The sequence below is a fragment of the Conger conger genome, chromosome 7 (assembly GCF_963514075.1).
Source record: "Conger conger chromosome 7, fConCon1.1, whole genome shotgun sequence".
NCBI classification, from domain to species: Eukaryota; Metazoa; Chordata; class Actinopteri; order Anguilliformes; family Congridae; genus Conger; species Conger conger.
The window spans coordinates 46,218,761-46,237,630 of NC_083766.1; the positions used below are offsets into that span (position 1 = coordinate 46,218,761).

At 40.4% G+C, this 18,870-nt stretch overlaps 1 protein-coding gene across 1 annotated transcript in view; it reads left to right on the top strand.

The window, feature by feature from the left end:
* The window catches only part of LOC133134061 (mastermind-like protein 2), a 100,315-nt gene that overhangs the window by 75,596 nt on the left and 5,849 nt on the right, over nucleotides 1–18,870 (top strand). The window lies entirely within an intron of this gene.

The window sequence follows — 18,870 nt, forward strand, 5'->3', positions numbered from 1 at the left end:
GATATTGTTATAGTGCTCTCTTGGTGAAATGTAAAAAGACAATCTACCATGGGAGGAAGTACTATTCAGGTTTTCCATGTGCTTATTTTGCTGGAGATCCAGTTCCTCCAGGCCCTGTGAAATCTGCAGTGGGTGTTTGTGTGCCTTTGTTATAACCCCCTACTCTCATTTAATTTCCCTTGCATTTCTTTTTCCTGCTAGTACTCTCTTTCAGAGGAATGGCCCCAGCTGGGCTTGTTGATACGCCACTTGTCGATTGGTTTTGCCTCTGCGAGGCCTAATTACCGCCTCTCTTACAGACAAGAGCTTTTTTCTGCTGATAAGCATGCATAAAAAGGGAACGGCCAAGACAGTAGGCATCCTACAGGTCAATACTCATGGCTCAGAGCAAGGAGGCTTTAACAGCTGTGGACAAGTCTGAGTGCATGCATGTGTGTGCTTGTATGTTTGTATGTGTGAGTATAATTGTGTGCACGTGTATGTGAATGTGAGTGTGTGCATTTCCTTCTGTGGCTGAGGCAGCTGCTGTGGTTGAGGGAACCCAGGCTGCTGCAGTCGTTTTTTTGCCATTGCAGGTTCTGAATATGTACAGTACATCCTTCCTGAAAGTGGTTTGATGGTGATTGGTGATTACCAAAGAATGGTTGATTAACATACAGTGTTTCTAATTTCTCCGCCTGTCACAGTCACTTCCCATCAGAGCAAAGGTTTGCACAGCGGGACTCGCTAATTGGAAGTTGTTAGCTAGCAGGGACTGGTTGTGGAAAATGACAGTAATCTACTTAGGCTGGTGAGGGAGGTTTAACTGCTGATTTGTTATGATCGGGACAGCTACGGAATGCCCGATTTAGATTTATTTGTTTTCGTTGTCGTATCTCCTCTTTATTCTTTGGCGCTGCAGGTGTCTTTGGCTGTCCTGGTTTATTTTAAATGGTCATGTAAAGCAAGCTAAAATAAATACTAATTTAGGTCTGAGTTTGTGAGAATCTGTGATTGTGCAGTTGCAGGATGTTGTGAGGCATGACTGAGAAAGACACAAGCAGATCTGAATGAGCAAATTTTGTCATCAATTATGAAGGGAGGGGGGTCAGTGTGGGTAGAAATGGCATCATTCAATTTAACATGCATTTCAGGAAATTCCATTATAATAATAATAATCAATGCTCAATTAATTCAAATTTTAAATAGTAAAGCATTTGCTTTTCCCTTTGAATGCTTGTTACACAGTGATGATAAAAATGCACTGAAATTTGAGGCTGGGGACATAACATTTGGATAGTTTATTCTTAACAAGGAAATAATTCATTGTCCCACACAATAATGAGAGCTTACTGCAATGTTGATTGCTCTAAAAGGGCTGACCTCCAGCTGGAGGGTCACAGTGTGTGTACATTCCAGCTACATTCGGTGCCCTCCCGCTCAGACTGAGTTTGAATACTTTATAAATACTTAAAAGGGTATTTCCTTCCTTTCTTGTCTTCTCATCTCCTTGTGACACAGAAGGAGCTAACTAGCTGCCATGACAGGAAACATCTGAATGGTTTAACCACAATGTTTACCATGTGAGAGGGTCCTATTAACTTACATACATAAGCTATATTCAAAGGAGATTAGTTGAATGCCTTGTATTTATTAAAATGGTAAATCCATATTGCATCAAGGGAAATTGACATTTATTCACACAGAATAAATGTTGGGGGTTTTTTTCGGATCATGATCAAAAGATTCCCATTCAGGTAATAATTCCCTGATTTAATGTATATTAAATGCTGTGGGCAAGGCAGTAGTCATGTTACCTGGAGAAAAGAGAAGTGTAAGCGTGCTAATTTGTGGGTAAATGTTACAGTACATACCTGCTCTGGAAATTAGAATTAGAACCACTGATCTCTGGCGAAAATGGTTGGTAAGGTCATTTTTGTCTACATATAAGTGTTGCCAGGTTCAAACTTAGCAGGTTTGCTGAATTAGAGGAGTTTACTTACTTGGCTAACCTCATTAGAGTTGGCTTTTTGAAAAGCTGTCAAAGAATACAGAACTTGATACATTTATTTTAAATATATATTTTAATTTCTAATCATCATGTATCAGTTTGCCAAGAAGGTGGGTAGATCACTTGTTCCACATTAAGTACAAGAACAAGCTCAGCTTTGATACAGATTTCAGTTCAGTTGTGAGGTCATTGTTCACATCAGCCTTGGAAGACATCGCAGATCAAAGTCATATGTAATATGGATCCAGAGTACTTATGGTGTCTTTTTCAGTTTGTCAAAGCAGTCTAGGGAACTATGGTCCCAGCAATGACTCTGGCGGAGCTGCTTGTGTGTGGGAGAGACTGTCGATTGAATCTTGCCTATGCTGCTCAGCTTCTGCTGGCTGCAGGCAACAATTTCTCATGCACTGAAGCATATCCACAAAACCACAGATTCTCTCTCATGTGCACACGCGCACGTACACAAAAAACACATGCACATACAAGCAAATATATCCATGAATACACACACATACATATGAACACTTATCTGCATGTGCATACAACCACATTAATGCACAGACTTCTCTGCATTTTGTGCCCAATTTAATTTTGAGATTAGTTTCTCGGTAACCTGGAGAATGCAGACTGGATTGGAATTGACAGTAGTTTGTTTAGTCTCAGTTGGACCCTCCACGGTGGCCATTATAATGCTGGTTTCCTTGTGAGAGTAGAGACCAGAGCATGAGTCATCAAAGGAAGACTAAAAATGGTTATTTAGCTTATCTCCATAAAGGAACCATTTTTGTTCACCATGGAACTCTCCATCTTAGGTGTAAAGTGTTGGATGGATAGTCTCTCTATTCAAGCTCTTCTCTAAGGCTAAATTACGTATCAGGAAAAGTGTTGGCAATGTTGCCAAAGCATTGACTCATCTGGCTTTGTAACAGCCACTGACTTGGTGTGAGGTGCAGGCCCAGGAGTGGATTTCACCTGATAATTTTCCATCCCCTGCCACCAACTACTCTTTCTCTCTTTCAGGCAGTGGCCTTGTTTGCGCAAGCAGGGCAGAGAAGGTTAGGGTTTGGAGAGCATCACAGTATTGAATAATTCTTCAAACAGAGGTCCTAGGAAGGTGTCCTCTGCAAAGTTTAGATAGCAAAGCCTTCCCCTGGAATGGGCCCCCACTTCAGTCTGCATGGAGTGTATTACTGACATCACCCTCTGACTGCACTGATGCCATAGGATAGAGGGCGAAATCACACTGTTCCAGTAAAGCTATGTAGAAAACAAGACCGGAAATAGCTGCACCATGATAGTGTGGTCAACTGTCGGGGTGTTAGGCACTGTGCCAAGAGGTCAAAGGTTCAAATCCTTATTCAGATATGTAAGCAAGATTCACGTCTGATGCTTCTTTGGTGAAAACATCTGCTTTGGAATGTGAAAATAATGGACTCTTTTGGGACGTATTATACAGTACATTCCAGAGAGAGAAGCAGACGGATCCAAGTCAGAGCATTCTTACTTGCTCTTGTCACAATAGTGCTTTCCAAAACACTGCCTTTCTAAGTAGGACTGTACAGAGATACTGGGTCGCTCGTCCTGGTAAGGCACTATTCTAGTATATGACACCAGTCTGGTATCAAATTCAGCTAAATGCTCAATTGCCGCTTTAGTTTGCAGAAAAAATGGCTTCTCATCATGCACAACAAGCTCATCTGTTGAGTTGAACATGAAATGTCTTCCTCCAACTCATGTAAGCCCAACTAGCAAACTGCAGTGTGATGAGAAATATGCTGCCTGTGTGTGCTCTTCTGTTTTGACAACAGTAGTAGTATCCAGGATGATTGAGGATTCCAAATTGAGTTGGAAAAACAATTTTAAACATGAATAAATACCATACATACATGCCTTCATTTCAAGCAAAATGTGCTCACCACTTAGCAAGTTGCTTTGGTTTCACATGAGTAGTATTGCCAATGAAATGATGTAAGAATTTTAATTCAGCATGTTTCTAAAAATCGACACACAATTACAGCTGGACTTCATTTTTTCATTAGCCAGGCTACTCAAAAACCTGACTGAGGTGAAAATCCCAGAAGTGATGTAGCATAAGGGAGTTCCAAGTATGATACAGCTACTGCACAGCATAAAACTCAAAAGATGAATCCCACAGTTGAAATTGATAATGTGGAATATACAATTAATTGCGCACATAAGATACCACAGACCTACCATTTTCTGCCTGGTAGGCATCCAAAAGAATAGGAACAAGCAAGGAGAATAAATATGGGGAGGATAGGCATCAGATGACCTGTTCTGAGAAGAACTTGTGATGAGTTAGACAGACGTCTTGGTGAGTGACTGCAGAACTGACACTATGACGCTGTGATTATAGTTAAGATAGTTAGATGTTTAGCTACACATTGGAAAACTGGCTGAATAAATAATAAATAATGTCAGCTAAAATAACTCAACTGAAGTAGTGTGGAGTATTAGTATTAATCTAACTGGCTATCCAATTGTTGATAAATCTTCAGTTCACCATTTGTTTGCTGTAGCTGTTGATTACTGGCTCGACCTCGATGTGGATGCGTTATTTGGCTAGTGTGAGCAGGTACTCTCTTCCACTACATCATTGGTTGTGAATTTTTAAAAAGGGATTATAAAGTGGCTTAATAAAGCCTCAGTTGCTCTGCATTTTCTTTTCCTCTTCAAGAGTCCAGCATTGTAAATATCTTTAAAAATATGAAGTTGAAGATACACTTTAAACCATAAACCCCCATGTGCCTACATTAAGAAGATATAAATGTTTGTTCATACTTTCTGGCTTCAGTCACTGGACATACTGTAAGTCACAGAAGTTGTTGACCACATTTCCACTGAGTTGTTGGAAGGCTGAATGTGCTGCTTACAGTATGAGAGAAATCTCACCTTCAACTGAAGTAAAATTGTTCAAATAAAAAAAATGTCTTCATCAAAAAATACATATTTTCTCAAGAACATACCACAATTATATAAATACAGGATGATACATATTCCGCCCTTAGGCATTTTTCAAGATGGGAAATGCAAGTGTATTGAGGACGCAAATGTATTTTCAGCCCATGCACACTGAGGATGGTGGTTTTAGAGCCAAAACTATTTTCAATGATCACAGTTGGAGAATTGCCGAATTTGGTTGCATCTTAGTCTCTAAAACTGCTAATAGACACCATCTCCATGCCAACAAAGACTTTTTTGAAGGCTTACCAGAAAAAAGCACCTGGAATGTAAGTGCCTGGAGTTTGTTAAATGTCATTTGACCTCTGATTAGTACCGGGTTCACTGGTCAGATGGGTCTAAAATGGAATTTTATGGCCACAAACGGCAGACCTGGGTTTGGCATAAAAAGAGATTTGGTTCTGCAGAAAATAATTTAAACCTCATTGTAATATATGGCAGTGAATATGCGATGGTGAGTGGCTTGGCTATATGGCATCATGGACATCATGGAGATGAGATCACAAGGCCAAAAACTCTGATGGACCTGGAGAGACTCCACATGGAGGGTCTCAGAACCTTTGCCTTGTGATCTCCTACATTGCAGGAGAAGACTCAGTGCTATTATCTTTGCAAAGGAGGGTGCAGAAAATACAAAATGCAGCGGTGCCCAATAATTGTGACACGCACCTTTTTTCTAGTTTTTCCCCCTCTGAGCAATGGTATCACAATAATATACAATGCAGTCCATAAGTATTTGGACAGTGACAATTTTAGTTTTATTATAGTAATTTATTTTAACAGTTTTCTTGCTGGAGTAAAGAGCCAATACAAAAAAAAAAAAATACTCAAGGACTGCACTGTATATGTATATATATTTTCATATTACTGAACACCAAATTTTATCCAGCATTTTTGTATTTTATTAACTGAGGAGGGCAATAATTATTGAGAGCATTGTGTTCATGTGTGCATGTGTTTATACATGGGTGCATTTGTGCATATATATGTCTTTTTGTGTGAATGTGTGTGAGGGTGGCCACATAGCAGGAACATGACAGGATGGCAGGACATGGGCAACAAGAGGGTTCAACCATATGATGTAGTGACAAACCAGGGGGTAGACATTCAATGTGTCCACCTTGATCAAAACTGTAGACATCACTGGAGTAAGAACTAGGGGGCAATGCCACAGAAATTAGATTTAAACTGAATCTCCCAATCCCCAAGCAAACTTAATTTCTTAATGCTTTCAAGAATAAAAAATGATTCATGCTTCAATATTTGTAAGTAGAGCATCAAGCATAAGCCTTAATCTACAATATGTTCTGAGTGTGTAGCATGCTCTGTGTGACACAGTAGGCTACAATATAATGCATTGATTTATGAAATGTTGATTCATGAAACAGGTCTAAGCCTAATCATTTGATGGGCTGTGCTAAAATTGTAAATCTCTTTGGATTAGTTTAATACCTTAGCAAAGAGGGGTGGGGACAGTTCTATTTGCCGTTACATTCATGCTAACACTAACCATATATGACCCTTCCAGTCAATGCCTGCTATCAATTTTCATTTTTACATCCAGCTTAGCTAAGAAATTACTTGGTCCAATGTACAGTAACCAACCCTGTGATGACCAGCACCTCAGTGCAGAGCTTGGCATGTCCTTTGAGTTATTAGGGACCTTTTAAAGGTTTTGGTAGATGTGAAAAAATGCTGTAAAATAAGAATGCTTTCAAAAATAGTAATTAACAAAATGCATGAACAGAAGAAGTGAATGAACAGAATCTAAATCAAATCAATATTTGGTGAGACCACCCTTTGCCTTCAAAACAGCATCAATTCTTCTACGTATACTTGCACACAGTTTTTGAAGGAACTCGGCAGGTAGGTTGTTCCAAACATCGTGGAGAACTAGCCACAGTTCTTCTGCGGATTTAGGCAGCCTCAAATGCTTCTGTCTCTTCATGTAATCCCAGACAGACTTGATGATGTTGAGATCAGGGCTCTGCGGGGGCCATACCATCACTTCCAGGACTCCTTGTTCTTCTTATACTGAAGATAGTTCTTAATGACATTGGCTGTATATTTGGGGTTGTTGTCCTGCTGCAGAATAAATTTGGGGCCAATCAGATGCCTCCCTGATGGTATTTCATGATGGATAAATATCTGCCTGTACTTCTCAGCATTGAGGAGACCATTAATTCTGACATTAAATCCCCAACTCCACTTGCAGAAATGCGGCCCCAAACTTGCAAGGAACCTCCACCATGCTTCACTATTGCCTGCACACACTCATTCTCTCCAGCCATTCGGCAAACAGACTGCTTTCTGCTACAGCCAAATATTTCAATATTTTGACTCATCAGTCCAGAGAACCTGCTGCCATTTTTCTGCACCCCAGTTCCTGTGTTTTTGTGCATAGTTGAGTCGTTTGGCCTCATTTCCACATCGGAAGTATGGGTTTTTGGCCGCAATTCTTCCATGAAGACCAATTCTGACCAGACTTCTCCGCACAGTAGATGGGTGTACCTGGGTCCCACTGGTTTCTGACAATTCTGAGCTAATGGCACTGCTGGACATCTTCCGATTGTGAAGGGAAGTAAGCATGATGTGTCTTTCATCTGCTGCACTGCTCCAAGTGTCCTTGGCCAACCACAAGTCTACGGTCCTCAACGTTGCCCGTTTCTTTGTTCTTCTTCAACAGAGCTTGGACAGCACATCTGGAAACCCCTGTCTGCCTTGAAATTTCTACCTGGGAGAGACCTTGCTGATGCAGTATAACTACCTTGTGTCTTGTCGCTGTGCTCAGTCTTGCCATGGTGTATGACTTCTGACATTAAACTGTCTTCAGCAACCTCACCTTGGAAGCAGAGTTTGGCTGTTCCTCACCCAGTTTTAACCCTCCTACACAGCTGTTTCTGTTTCAGTTAATGATTGTGTTTCAACCTACATATTAAATTGATGATCATTAGCTCCTGTTTGGTATAATCACACACCTGACTATATGCCTACAAAATCCCTGACTGTGCAAGTGTACCTAGAAGAATTGATGCTGGTTTGAAGGGTGGTCACACCAAATATTGATTTGATTTAGATTTTTCTTCTGTTCACTCACTTTGCATTTTGTTAATTGATAAAAATAAACTATTAATATTTCTATTTTTGAAAGCATTCTTAGCATTTTTTCACACCTGCCTAAAACTTTTGCACAGTACTGTACACTCAGTGAACACTTTATTAGGTAATCCTGTACACCAGCTTGTTAATGCAAATATTTAATCAGCCAATTATATGGCAGCAACTAAATGCATAAAAGCATGCAGACGTGGTCAAGAGGTTCAGCTATTTTTCAGACCAAATGTCAATGTCAGGAAGAAATGTGATCTTTGACCGTGGAATGATTGTTGGTGCCAGACAGGGTGGTTGGAGTATCTCAGAAACTGTGATCTCCTGGGATTTTGGAGAGAATGGTGAGAAAAACAAAAAAGTTCTGTGGGCAGAAAGCATTGTTAATGAGAGAGGTCAGAGGAGAAGGGCCAGACTGGAAGCAAACAGGAAGGTGACCATGCATTAGAACAGTGGTATGCATAAGAGCATATCTGAACACACAATGTGTCAAACCTACAAAGTGGATAAGCTACTTATTTAATAAGTCAAAAAATGAGGATAATAAATACCAAATAAAGTGCTCACTGACTGTATATTTGTGAGATGATAACAGGAGAGACCTTTTCCAGGCCATTACTGGGGGCCATTTCTGGTGGCAAAGGCTGGCTGAACGTGTCTGAGCTAAAAGTATTTTAGGCTTAGTAAAGTTATTTCCATTCTTATTTCTTTGCTAAATAAAACAAAAAGATTGCCAATAAGGTAAGCAGTTTTACTCATTACAAGAGTTGCAAATGGGATAAACCAATTTCACTTGTCAAACAAAAAGTAACTTAGAACAAGGTCATGTTTTCTACTTGAGAGAAAAACGTATGTTTGTCTCATCACAAGACCGTAAATAATTTTTTTGGATGGTGATGTCAGGTTTTGAGTGACAGAAGAACCCTTAGAAGAAGGTTTAATGAAGTAAACGGGGAAAATCCAAAATGTATGCGATGGTCGAAAAAGTTAAGGAATATAGAGATAGTGGAGAGCAGGTGCGAACACTTTGCTGAATTAAGGCAGGCAATTAGAGATAGAACAGGGAGGCAGAGTTATAAAGCAGTCTAGAAATAGAGATAAAGTTAGTATGTTAGTTTACGTGATTCAATTCTAATTACCCAAACTAATGACAGTTAGTTAGTTAGTTAGTTAGTTAGTTAGATAGACAAATAGTGTGTTAATATAATTAGTACTGTGCAAAAACATGAATGGAGAAAAAGCAGGAAGTAAGAAAAGCGAGACTGAGAAGGAGTCGTGGGAAACCGGAAAATTCCGAAAACACCCAAATAGTGAATCACGCAGACAGGGTAGTGACTTGAGCTAGAGCTACATAGAGACACAGATATCAAGACGAGTGCAATGAAATATGAGTGTAAATGGAAAACCAGACAAGTAAATAACCAAATAAATTTACAAGAATAAGGAATTAAACAAATAGACAGAATCCAAGATCATGACAGGTGAACAACAACCCAGTTGAGTGTGAACTGGATGTAGCAGGCCACAGCACCAAACTGATGCAAACTTGTGGAACATTTTCCCCAAAAATGGAGGTGTGTCCACTGCAGATAAATAACTCTGTGAGTAATTTTTAAACAATAGATTACCAGATAAACTAGTAAAATACAAAAAATCAATATAAGGTAATAAAGTGTAGGTGCTACACTTTCAATTTGACGAATACTAACAATACAATTGATGAAAGAAGAAGAACTAAAAGAAAATGTTAAAAGGACTGGAACATTTTACCCAAACATGAAAGGAAAACTCTCCATTTAATCAGCACGATAGCTTGGGGGTCATTGGGCAAAGATTTGTATATTTACTTCTGTATTTACTAATGGTAATGGTAATGGCAGGCATTTATATAGCGCCTTTATCCAAAGCGCTGTACAATTGATGCTTCTCCATTCACCCATTCATACACACACTCACACACCGACGGCGATTGGCTGCCATGCAAGGCCCCAACCAGCTCGTCAGGAGCATTTGGGGGTTAGGTGTCTTGCTCAGGGACACTTCGACACAGCCCGGGCGGGGGATCGAACCGGTAACCCTCCGACTGCCAGACCACTGCTCTTACTGCCTGAGCCATGTCGCCATGTCGCCATGTCGCCCCCTAAAGATACAATGTAATGATATTAGGTAATAATTAGGTATTCACCCCACAAGTCATTTGTCAGGTTTTTATTTGGAATATAATTTAAAAGACATCCCAATACTTTTTTTAACATTCCAGAGAGTTCCTTATATTCATTCTTTCATTCATTATCCTAACCCGCTTATCCTGAGCAGGGTCGCAGGGGGGCTGGAGCCTATCCCAGTATACATTGGGCGAAAGGCAGGAATACACCCTGGACAGGTTGCCAGTCCATCGCAGGGCACACACACCATTCACTCACACATTCATACCTACGGGCAATTTAGACTGTCCAATCAGCCTAACCTGCATGTCTTTGGACTATGGGAGGCAACCAGAGTACCCGGAGGAAACCCACACAAACACAGGGAGAACAGAGATGCCCCGGCTGACCAGGATTTGAACCCAGGACCTCCTTGCTGTGAGGCGCAGTGCTACCCACTGCATCATCCGTGCTGTCCGAGTTCCGTATAGGAGTAGAAAAATATTTAATTTAACTTTGCAACACAGCAAAACCAGAAATACTCAATGAGGAGTGAACGTTATTTTTCTGAAGGCACTGTAGATATACAGTGCCCTCCAGAATTATTGGCACCCTTGATAAAGGTGAGCTTGATTAAGAAAGAACGTGTATACAATAACACAGGTAATGACCTATACAGGAAAAACATGATTTGTACTATTTGTTCAAAGAAAACATTTGCTGTAACAATCCTATTTCCTTAAAAGGTTGATGTGCAAACACAGAATCAGACTGAAAAAAACACATTTCCGTGTAGTCCTACGGGCAAAAACAAAACGCGCTCCAGCAAATTCTGGTTTAGTGTTGAATTAAATCTGCTCTTCAGTCTTTGCATTTACAAGGAGTTGCAGTGGCCATACCCTTAAGCTATCAAAATTGCGTGAATGCTCTCTTGCCAACAGGGACCCAAGGAGTTTCCCAGGATATAAATTAGTGTTTATCATTACATCTGTAAGCATTTCGACAGTGGTATTATTTATGTTATTCCAGTCCAGCACATTGGATTTGAAATGAAATAATTATGTGGTTAAAGTGCAGACTACCTTTAATTTGAGGGTGTTTACATCCTTGGGTGATCTGTGTAGGAATTACATCCATTTTTATACATAGTCCCCCATTTTAGGGGACCAATACTTTTTATGGACAAAAAGATTTAACTTGAGCTCATAAAATCTTCAGTACACTTCAGAATGCATTCTGATAATGTAACTTGTGATCCGCAAATGACATTAACAATGAAGGTAAGTGAGCCAGCACCTGTGGCAGCTATACATGGCCAAACTATAACACCCCCACCCCCATGTTGGGGGGTGCTTTGGTTCCTTTTAGTTCCTGCCATCACCCCAATTCAAGTCAATTTTTGTCTCCTCTGTCCAAGAGCTTTTTCCAGAACTCTGCAGGCTCTTTTAGGTACATCTTGGCAAGCTGTAACCTGGCCATCATGTTTTTGCGTAGTTCTGTTTGTGAAGCCTTCTGTGGACAGTAGTCACTGACACATCCACAACTGCCCCCTGAAGAGTGTTTCCGATCATTTGGATAGGTGTTTGGGGGTTTGGCTTCATTAGGGTGAGAATTATTCGTCCGTCAGCTGTATAGGTCTTCTTTGGCCTACCATGTCCTTTACGATTACTGAGTGCTCTCTTTCTTAATGAGGTTCCAAACTATTTTGGTAAGCATATTGTTTGGTGAATGTCTCTGACAGTTTTTGTTTGTTTGTTTTTTCTTATTTCTCAGCCTCATAATGGCCTCCTTCACTGTCATTGGTACAATTCTGCTCCTTATATTGACAAATGGCAATAACAGATTCCAAGACTAGACACTGAAAGCTTCCTATACTAGCACTAAGGAAGCAATCGAATACACCTAACTAATCAGAAACATCTGAGAAGCCAACTGTCCACTTGCTTTTACTAATTGATGTAATTCCTACATGGATTACCCAATATGGATGTAAATAACCTCAAATTAAAGAACATAAAGTTTACCACTGTCCAAATACTTACAAAGTGCACTGTACTTTCCTGCCAGGGGGAAATGTTTTGGTCTTTATTTAATTCTTGCAGAATTAGCATTAATATTTCTATCAAGTCAAGCTACAGTCATAGTTCTGTACTTCTTATAAAATATTTATAAAATACTGTTCATTAAATATACTGAATCTCACATATATATACAGTCTCTTAAATGTTTTTATCTTTAATGCATTCTCTTAGGGGGTAGAGGAAAGGGAGGAGGTGAAGAAAGAGTGAGGACGAGGGAGAGAGAAATTTGGGAGAGAAAAATGGATAGAGAAACCGAGAGAGGGCAAAGGAGGGTAGAGAGAAATAGGAAGAGACATGGAGGGTGGGGGACATCCATGCTGCTCTTGAGGGTCAGCAGACGATATCCCACAATTCCCACTGGCAGGTCTTGCTATAGTTATCAGAGCTACTGGAAAATAATCCAGCATCAGTCAACCTAGCCATAATCCCAGTCCCTGTAGTTAAGTGGAGGCCAAACTGATTCTGATAGTTTCGGGTAAACTCAGCATCCCACCTTCCCCAAAACTGCTTACATTGCACAGAGCTCAGTGCACTTGTGGGCTCAATCGGTCTCTTGTTTCCAAGCAGCAGGTTTGAAGGGTTTGTTACCATGGATACAGGGAATGGAAAAACAGAAAAGCAGGACATGATAATTAACTGGGTGAAAACCATTCACACTTTGGCCTTCAGTAGCCACAGGCACGATTAGTGGTGCAATAAAAACAATAGGCGCCATTCCCCCTCTTCCGCATTATCCCACCAGCCACTGCTCAGTGCACCTACTCTCTCCGAAAAAAAGGGTTCTTTGGCTTTAAAAAAGGAACCCTTTTTTGTTCTTTATGGAACCCTCTATTGTGGGAGTGAAAACGCCCATACAAAGAACCATTTGCCTTACAAAGGACCCTTGAACTACTGTAGACTGGGTTCTTCTATGGAATCACAGGATTCCTCATTTTGGAACCATTTTTTCTGAGAGGGTACACTGACTGAATGTACTCTTTGCACTCTCAAACTCTCTGGTGATTTTTACCGTGCAGGAATGCAGTGTGGGAAGTCGCGGGGGTTCTGCGTTTAACATCCACTGGAGAGGAAGTCACACATGTGCAGTTAAAAAAACAGCTGCGCCCGTCAGAGTGCAAGGATTGTAAATATTTGCTGAGTAAATCGAATGATGGGTTTTTTTTGTTGTTGCACAAAACAGTTTAACATGGCTTTTAAAAGAAACAATGGCAATAATTACACATTTGTTGTTTGTGGTTTAATACGTTTTACTGCTCACAAGGTCGATGTGCTGGAAAGTGAAAATTTACCCAACGTAAGTGGACTGTCACTAGCTATTGCTGGTAACGTGGAACAGGAAGTGGACTGTGCCAACTCAGTTTTTCTGTGACTGCAAAGCGTGTGGCAGCTTGGACCGGTGATAACTACAAACTTAATGATTAATTATTCCAACCTTTGTTCCTGATAAATGCTGGATTGTCTGACAAGCCTGGTAATGAGCTCAAATTGATGTGTCTGTTGCTCTGAGATTGCCCTTCTCCCTGTGAAACCGCTGCTAGCCTCTCCTGGGGAAGAGAAATGATTATTGACATTCACAGCAAGTTTAACACCGCTGCGGAAAGGCAGACAGCTGCATTCACTTCCGAGGCTTAGAGGCACTTGTGCTCCTTTCTGCGAAAGCTCCAGCAGGAAAAAAAAAGTGTTCATAACATTTTTACACATTCACCAGACACACAGTGGAGCTATCACCCTATTATTGCACTGTATACAAATACAACACTTTATTCTTTAATTCAACAAAAAGAATCACTATGGATTTAAGTGATTTCTTGATTGAGAACAGGTATGGCAGTAATCAGGCCTGGGTGTGGCTAGAGAAATTGAACTCAGGTAAACCACAGTTAAGTTATGTTTTAACGGGGGGGAAATCACTTTTTCACACAGGGCCATGTAGGTTAGGATTTTTTTTCTCCCTTAATAATAAAAACCTTCATTTAAAAACTGCATTTTGTGGGTGTCTCGGTGGCGCAGCCTGTGGAGCACTGACCGCATGCTCATTGCGAGCCGCGATGTCGGCGGTTCGAATCCGACCGTCTGACATTTGTCGCATGTCTTTCCATCTCTCGCTCCCATTCTTCCTGTCTCTCTATACTATACTGTCCAATAAAGCTGAAAAAAAAAAAAAACTGCATTTTGTGTTTACTTGTGCTGTCTTTGACTAATATTTAAATTTGTTTGATGATCTGAAACATTTAAGTGTGACAAACATGCAAAAGAAAATAAGAAATCAGGAAGGGGGCAAACACTTTTTCACACCACTGTATTTTAAAACATATTCTTCTAAGCCTAAATTTCCCACTATAAAAGTACCATGCCCATTACAAACTGTCTGGGCATGGTAATGAGAACTAGCTATGACGTGCCCCCACTTTTCAGTAGGCCAGTGGCAGAAACTGTGGGTCACGATTTATAGGGGAGGGATAAGGGGAGTGGTTGTCCTCATGTGACGTACGACTACGACAAAATTCTCAACCGATTAAAAACATATTTAATACTTGCATCGTGTTTCTTCAATGCCCTCTTGTACAAGTTGCATATACAAACCTAGAAAGTGTGTCCAACCACCATGTTACTCCTTTAAATGGTAATTACACTCTAGATCACATTTTCTTTAGTTGTAAACATGTTTGTATGCCAACTTTATAGAGAAACATTATAATTACATTACTTTACAGTTATTTCGCTGACACCTTTGTCCAAAGTGACTTACAGCCGCAAGACTGGAGCAATGTGGGGTTAATTGAACCACCAACCTTCCGGGCCCCAGTCATATTCCTTAGCCACTAGGCTATAGGCTGGACCCCAATTATTGATGCCATTATAAAAACTGGAAGAAAAGTGTGTTCTGCTGTCCTACAAAGTTTGAGAAATTTTTTCGGCAGTCCACTCGTCCTGCCCCAATTGTGATTTCAGGGTACCCATACGTCATATATAGATGTCAATCAATATATGAAGGCCACACATTTGTCTGTTTAATTTTAATGGTTCAAGTCAGCTGGTATGGATCAACAGCTGGTATGGAATACTACTGGAACCTGATTAGTTAGCAAATATTTTGTGCAAATGGGATGGATGCACCTACTCTACCCACCCCTGAATACATTGTGAACTTATGAATTGTACTTTATGACAGAAATGTTGTATGCCCATTATCATAATGAATTGGTAGCTCAAAAAAGATGCAGTAGCTATATTATCATGGCATGGGATTTTTTTCCCCCAAATAGAGCCCCTTGGCTTAGAACGGAGCAAAATTGCACTGCTTTAATGCTTGTAGTTTTGAGTGACAGCATACAAGACTGATGAGAAAATATTTGAAGCCTTTGTTCCCCAGTCCTAAAGAGAAAGGAAAAATATCATTTGTATACAAAAGCAGAAAAGAAGAAAGAGAGAGGACTAAAATTACCTGTTCATTTTGGAAGGTCATTAGGTCATTTGGTAGATTATTAGAGGTGGCAGCTACTAAAGAGATCATAAGGAAATCTTTTTGAAAATGTACAGTATATCGGATTGGAATATTAGATTTGAAAATTAGATTTTGATTGCATTGATTGTTATGGCAGTGTTCGCCAGGTAAAAAAGAAACAAGTGTGCAAAATATTGCACATTCAGTGTGCCAAATATTAATTTCCTGTTACTTTTGAAATAAAGGTTTCAGAGGGGTTTTGTGGAATTGTTTTTTGGTCTGGCGGCCAGAGGAAGCCTGAGTTTACCCATGGCTTGAGACACTCGTGTAATTGAGTGTTACTCAATGGAGGAAGTGCAGCTGCTTCCGAGAAGAACGTCCGTGCTGCTTCCTGGTTAACGACGGTCTCGTGTGGAGCTGGTGAAACACGCTATCCCAGCACTGCTGCTGCCTTTCTTCCTGATTTCACTCCCAGGATACACAAACTGTTCACCTCCACAAAGTTCCTCGGTTTATCTCCATAGGGGAAGCCATTTTAGCTTTATGGAACCCTCTATGGTATGTGTGGAAAGTGTGAAAGCACCAAGAATTTATCGTTTTGCTCAACAAAGGAATAATGTCAGAACCACACTTGCATTCAAAAAACTAAAATAATTCAGCCTCGTCGTTTCGCTGTTCTGGGACCAATATACATGAAAAACAAGGCAAACACGTTATTCAAATTAATCCTGAAAATATACAGTGTTTTTGCGCAAACTTTTACAAACTTTTTAAAAGCATTGTACAGTTTCTGACCCAATTAGAACATGCCCTACTTTTAAACGGACTAGTGCCTTTTCCAAATAGTGGGTTTTCATGTGCTATGGTTGTTATTAAAATTGATATTCTTCAGACGAGGCCCCATTGAAAATGAACAGTGAAAACTTAACTTGTATGTTAGCCAGTGACTAATATAAGGCATGTTGCAACTGCAAGCCACGCAATTCACAGAACATACGACTATACATTTCCAGAGCCATATGGTGCCAAAATGGCGGAACAGCAGTGACGTCACTCCTGCAAAAAATGTAACGGCTCTGCTGCCTCCTGACTTCCAGGAATCTGAATAGCAGGCAGTGTTTTCCGTGTCATTTAGCTTGTGTGTAATTCAAAGGCATACTTTGCTCGATAAGCTACAACCAAATGAGACCCGGTCCGTATCATTGTTTTCTTGACGCTTGTAAAGTTACATCCCTGTCCAGCTTCACAAGCGAATATCAACCCAACCTAAATATTTTTGCATGGGGGAATTCAAGTTCCCTGCCATCTCTGCTTTCTGGATCTGGACAGCGCCAGATTTTGTGGGTTTGGTTTATATAGTAGCCTATGTGGGTGTGAGCATGATGGAGTCACACAGGAATGTGAAAAGACTTCCACTGAAACATACATCGTTGTACACTATGCTGGGGGAGTGGAGGAGGGCGGAGTTTTAGCCGTTTCGTTCCTACACTTCGGGATACACAAAATGGGATAGTGGAGGGAGGGAGTCCACAAAGATCGGTTTCTGGGGCACGGAGTTGAGGATGGCGGTAGTGCATTTAAGGAGTATGTGTAACGGGTGAGAAATTGCCTGAGTTTGAGGTGGGATTTGAACCCTGGCCTCTCACTCAGACAAATATTTGTTGAAGAAACGCATTACTAGTCAGCTAAAGACGAACTTACCCCTAGCCAAGGGCAACAACGTTCTTTTGAATTTGAGGGTTACGTCATCAGGGAGTGTTGTAACCTGCTACAAGCCTTCACTTTCACTGCACTTCACCATGCTTACTAGTGAACTAGTTGAGCTAACCATGCTACACTCACCCCCCTTTGACTTCCCATTCATTTGAAACCCCGAAGCAACCATTTGTTTTTATTTTTTTCACTCCCACCCAAATCCGATGTAATGGGTGATAAATTGCCTTGAGTCCAAGGTGGGATTTGAACCCCAGCCTCTCACTCATCCGAATATTTGTTGAATAAAGCGTTGCCAGTCGGCTAAAGCGTGTTGTCGAGATAACTTGCTACAAGCCTTCACTTTCACTGAACCACGCTACATATTCACTTTCAACGCCCGTTGACAGGATATTTCTGACCTCTTTAAAGATGGCAGTTAGCTCAGCTAACATTAGCTATTGATAGCAAGCTAGCTTGTTAATTACTCGTAGCTAGCAGTACAAAGCTATAATTAAGCTAGTCAACTTAAATAAATATAAGTGTGTTACCCCAACTAATGTATTGCTTACCTAGCTAGCTCTATCTATCCATACTTCAGGCTTAAGTTGCCCTGCTGCTCTAGGATCTGATTTCCCAAAATAACTAAGTAACATTATGGCTTTACATACTCATACTTTACACCACAAAAAACAGCATCTCTGGTTAGTCAAGCCATCAAATGTCTATTGGTGTGTCTTGTTGATATAGCTCTATGCTTAGCTAGCTAGTCTATATCGGCTTGGTGGTAAAGTAACGTTAATATTACTAGCTAATTGCATTAGCTAGCTAGCTATGTAATGTTAAATAGGACAATTTAGCTATGATGGCAATTTCTAGCTAGCTAGCTAGCTATGTTATTAAGTCCTGTAAAGCATATACATTAAACCAACAACAGCAGTTGTCACCGCCAAGCTTACAAAACAACATTGCCTTAATGTAACGTTTCCTACAGATATCAACAGCTAGCACATCCTGGCATGAGGCATGACATCTTCTCTGTCCATTCTCTCTCACTGCCCACCGCTACATTAATTACATGGATAGCTATCATAGCTAGCAAGATAGGCAGAGCTAGCTAGTAACTGGCTTTGATCATGCTGTAACATTAGGTAGTATGAACAGTAAAGCTAGCCAAACTTTTATCTCCTATGGTTGCTTGGTCACGTAGCTAGCTAGCAAACATATATTTAGTTAGCCTGTGTAGTCAGTCATATTAATATGATCTTGTGATGTCATGTTTTTTTTGCTGTTGTTGCGCTCTGGGGTGAGGTTGCCCCATAGGATCTAGGATCAGATTTCCCTCCCTAAATCCTAACCTTAATAAGTAAATGAAAAAAAGGACAGACCCTCAATCACAATGAAAATAAGTCTGACTTTCATATTTTT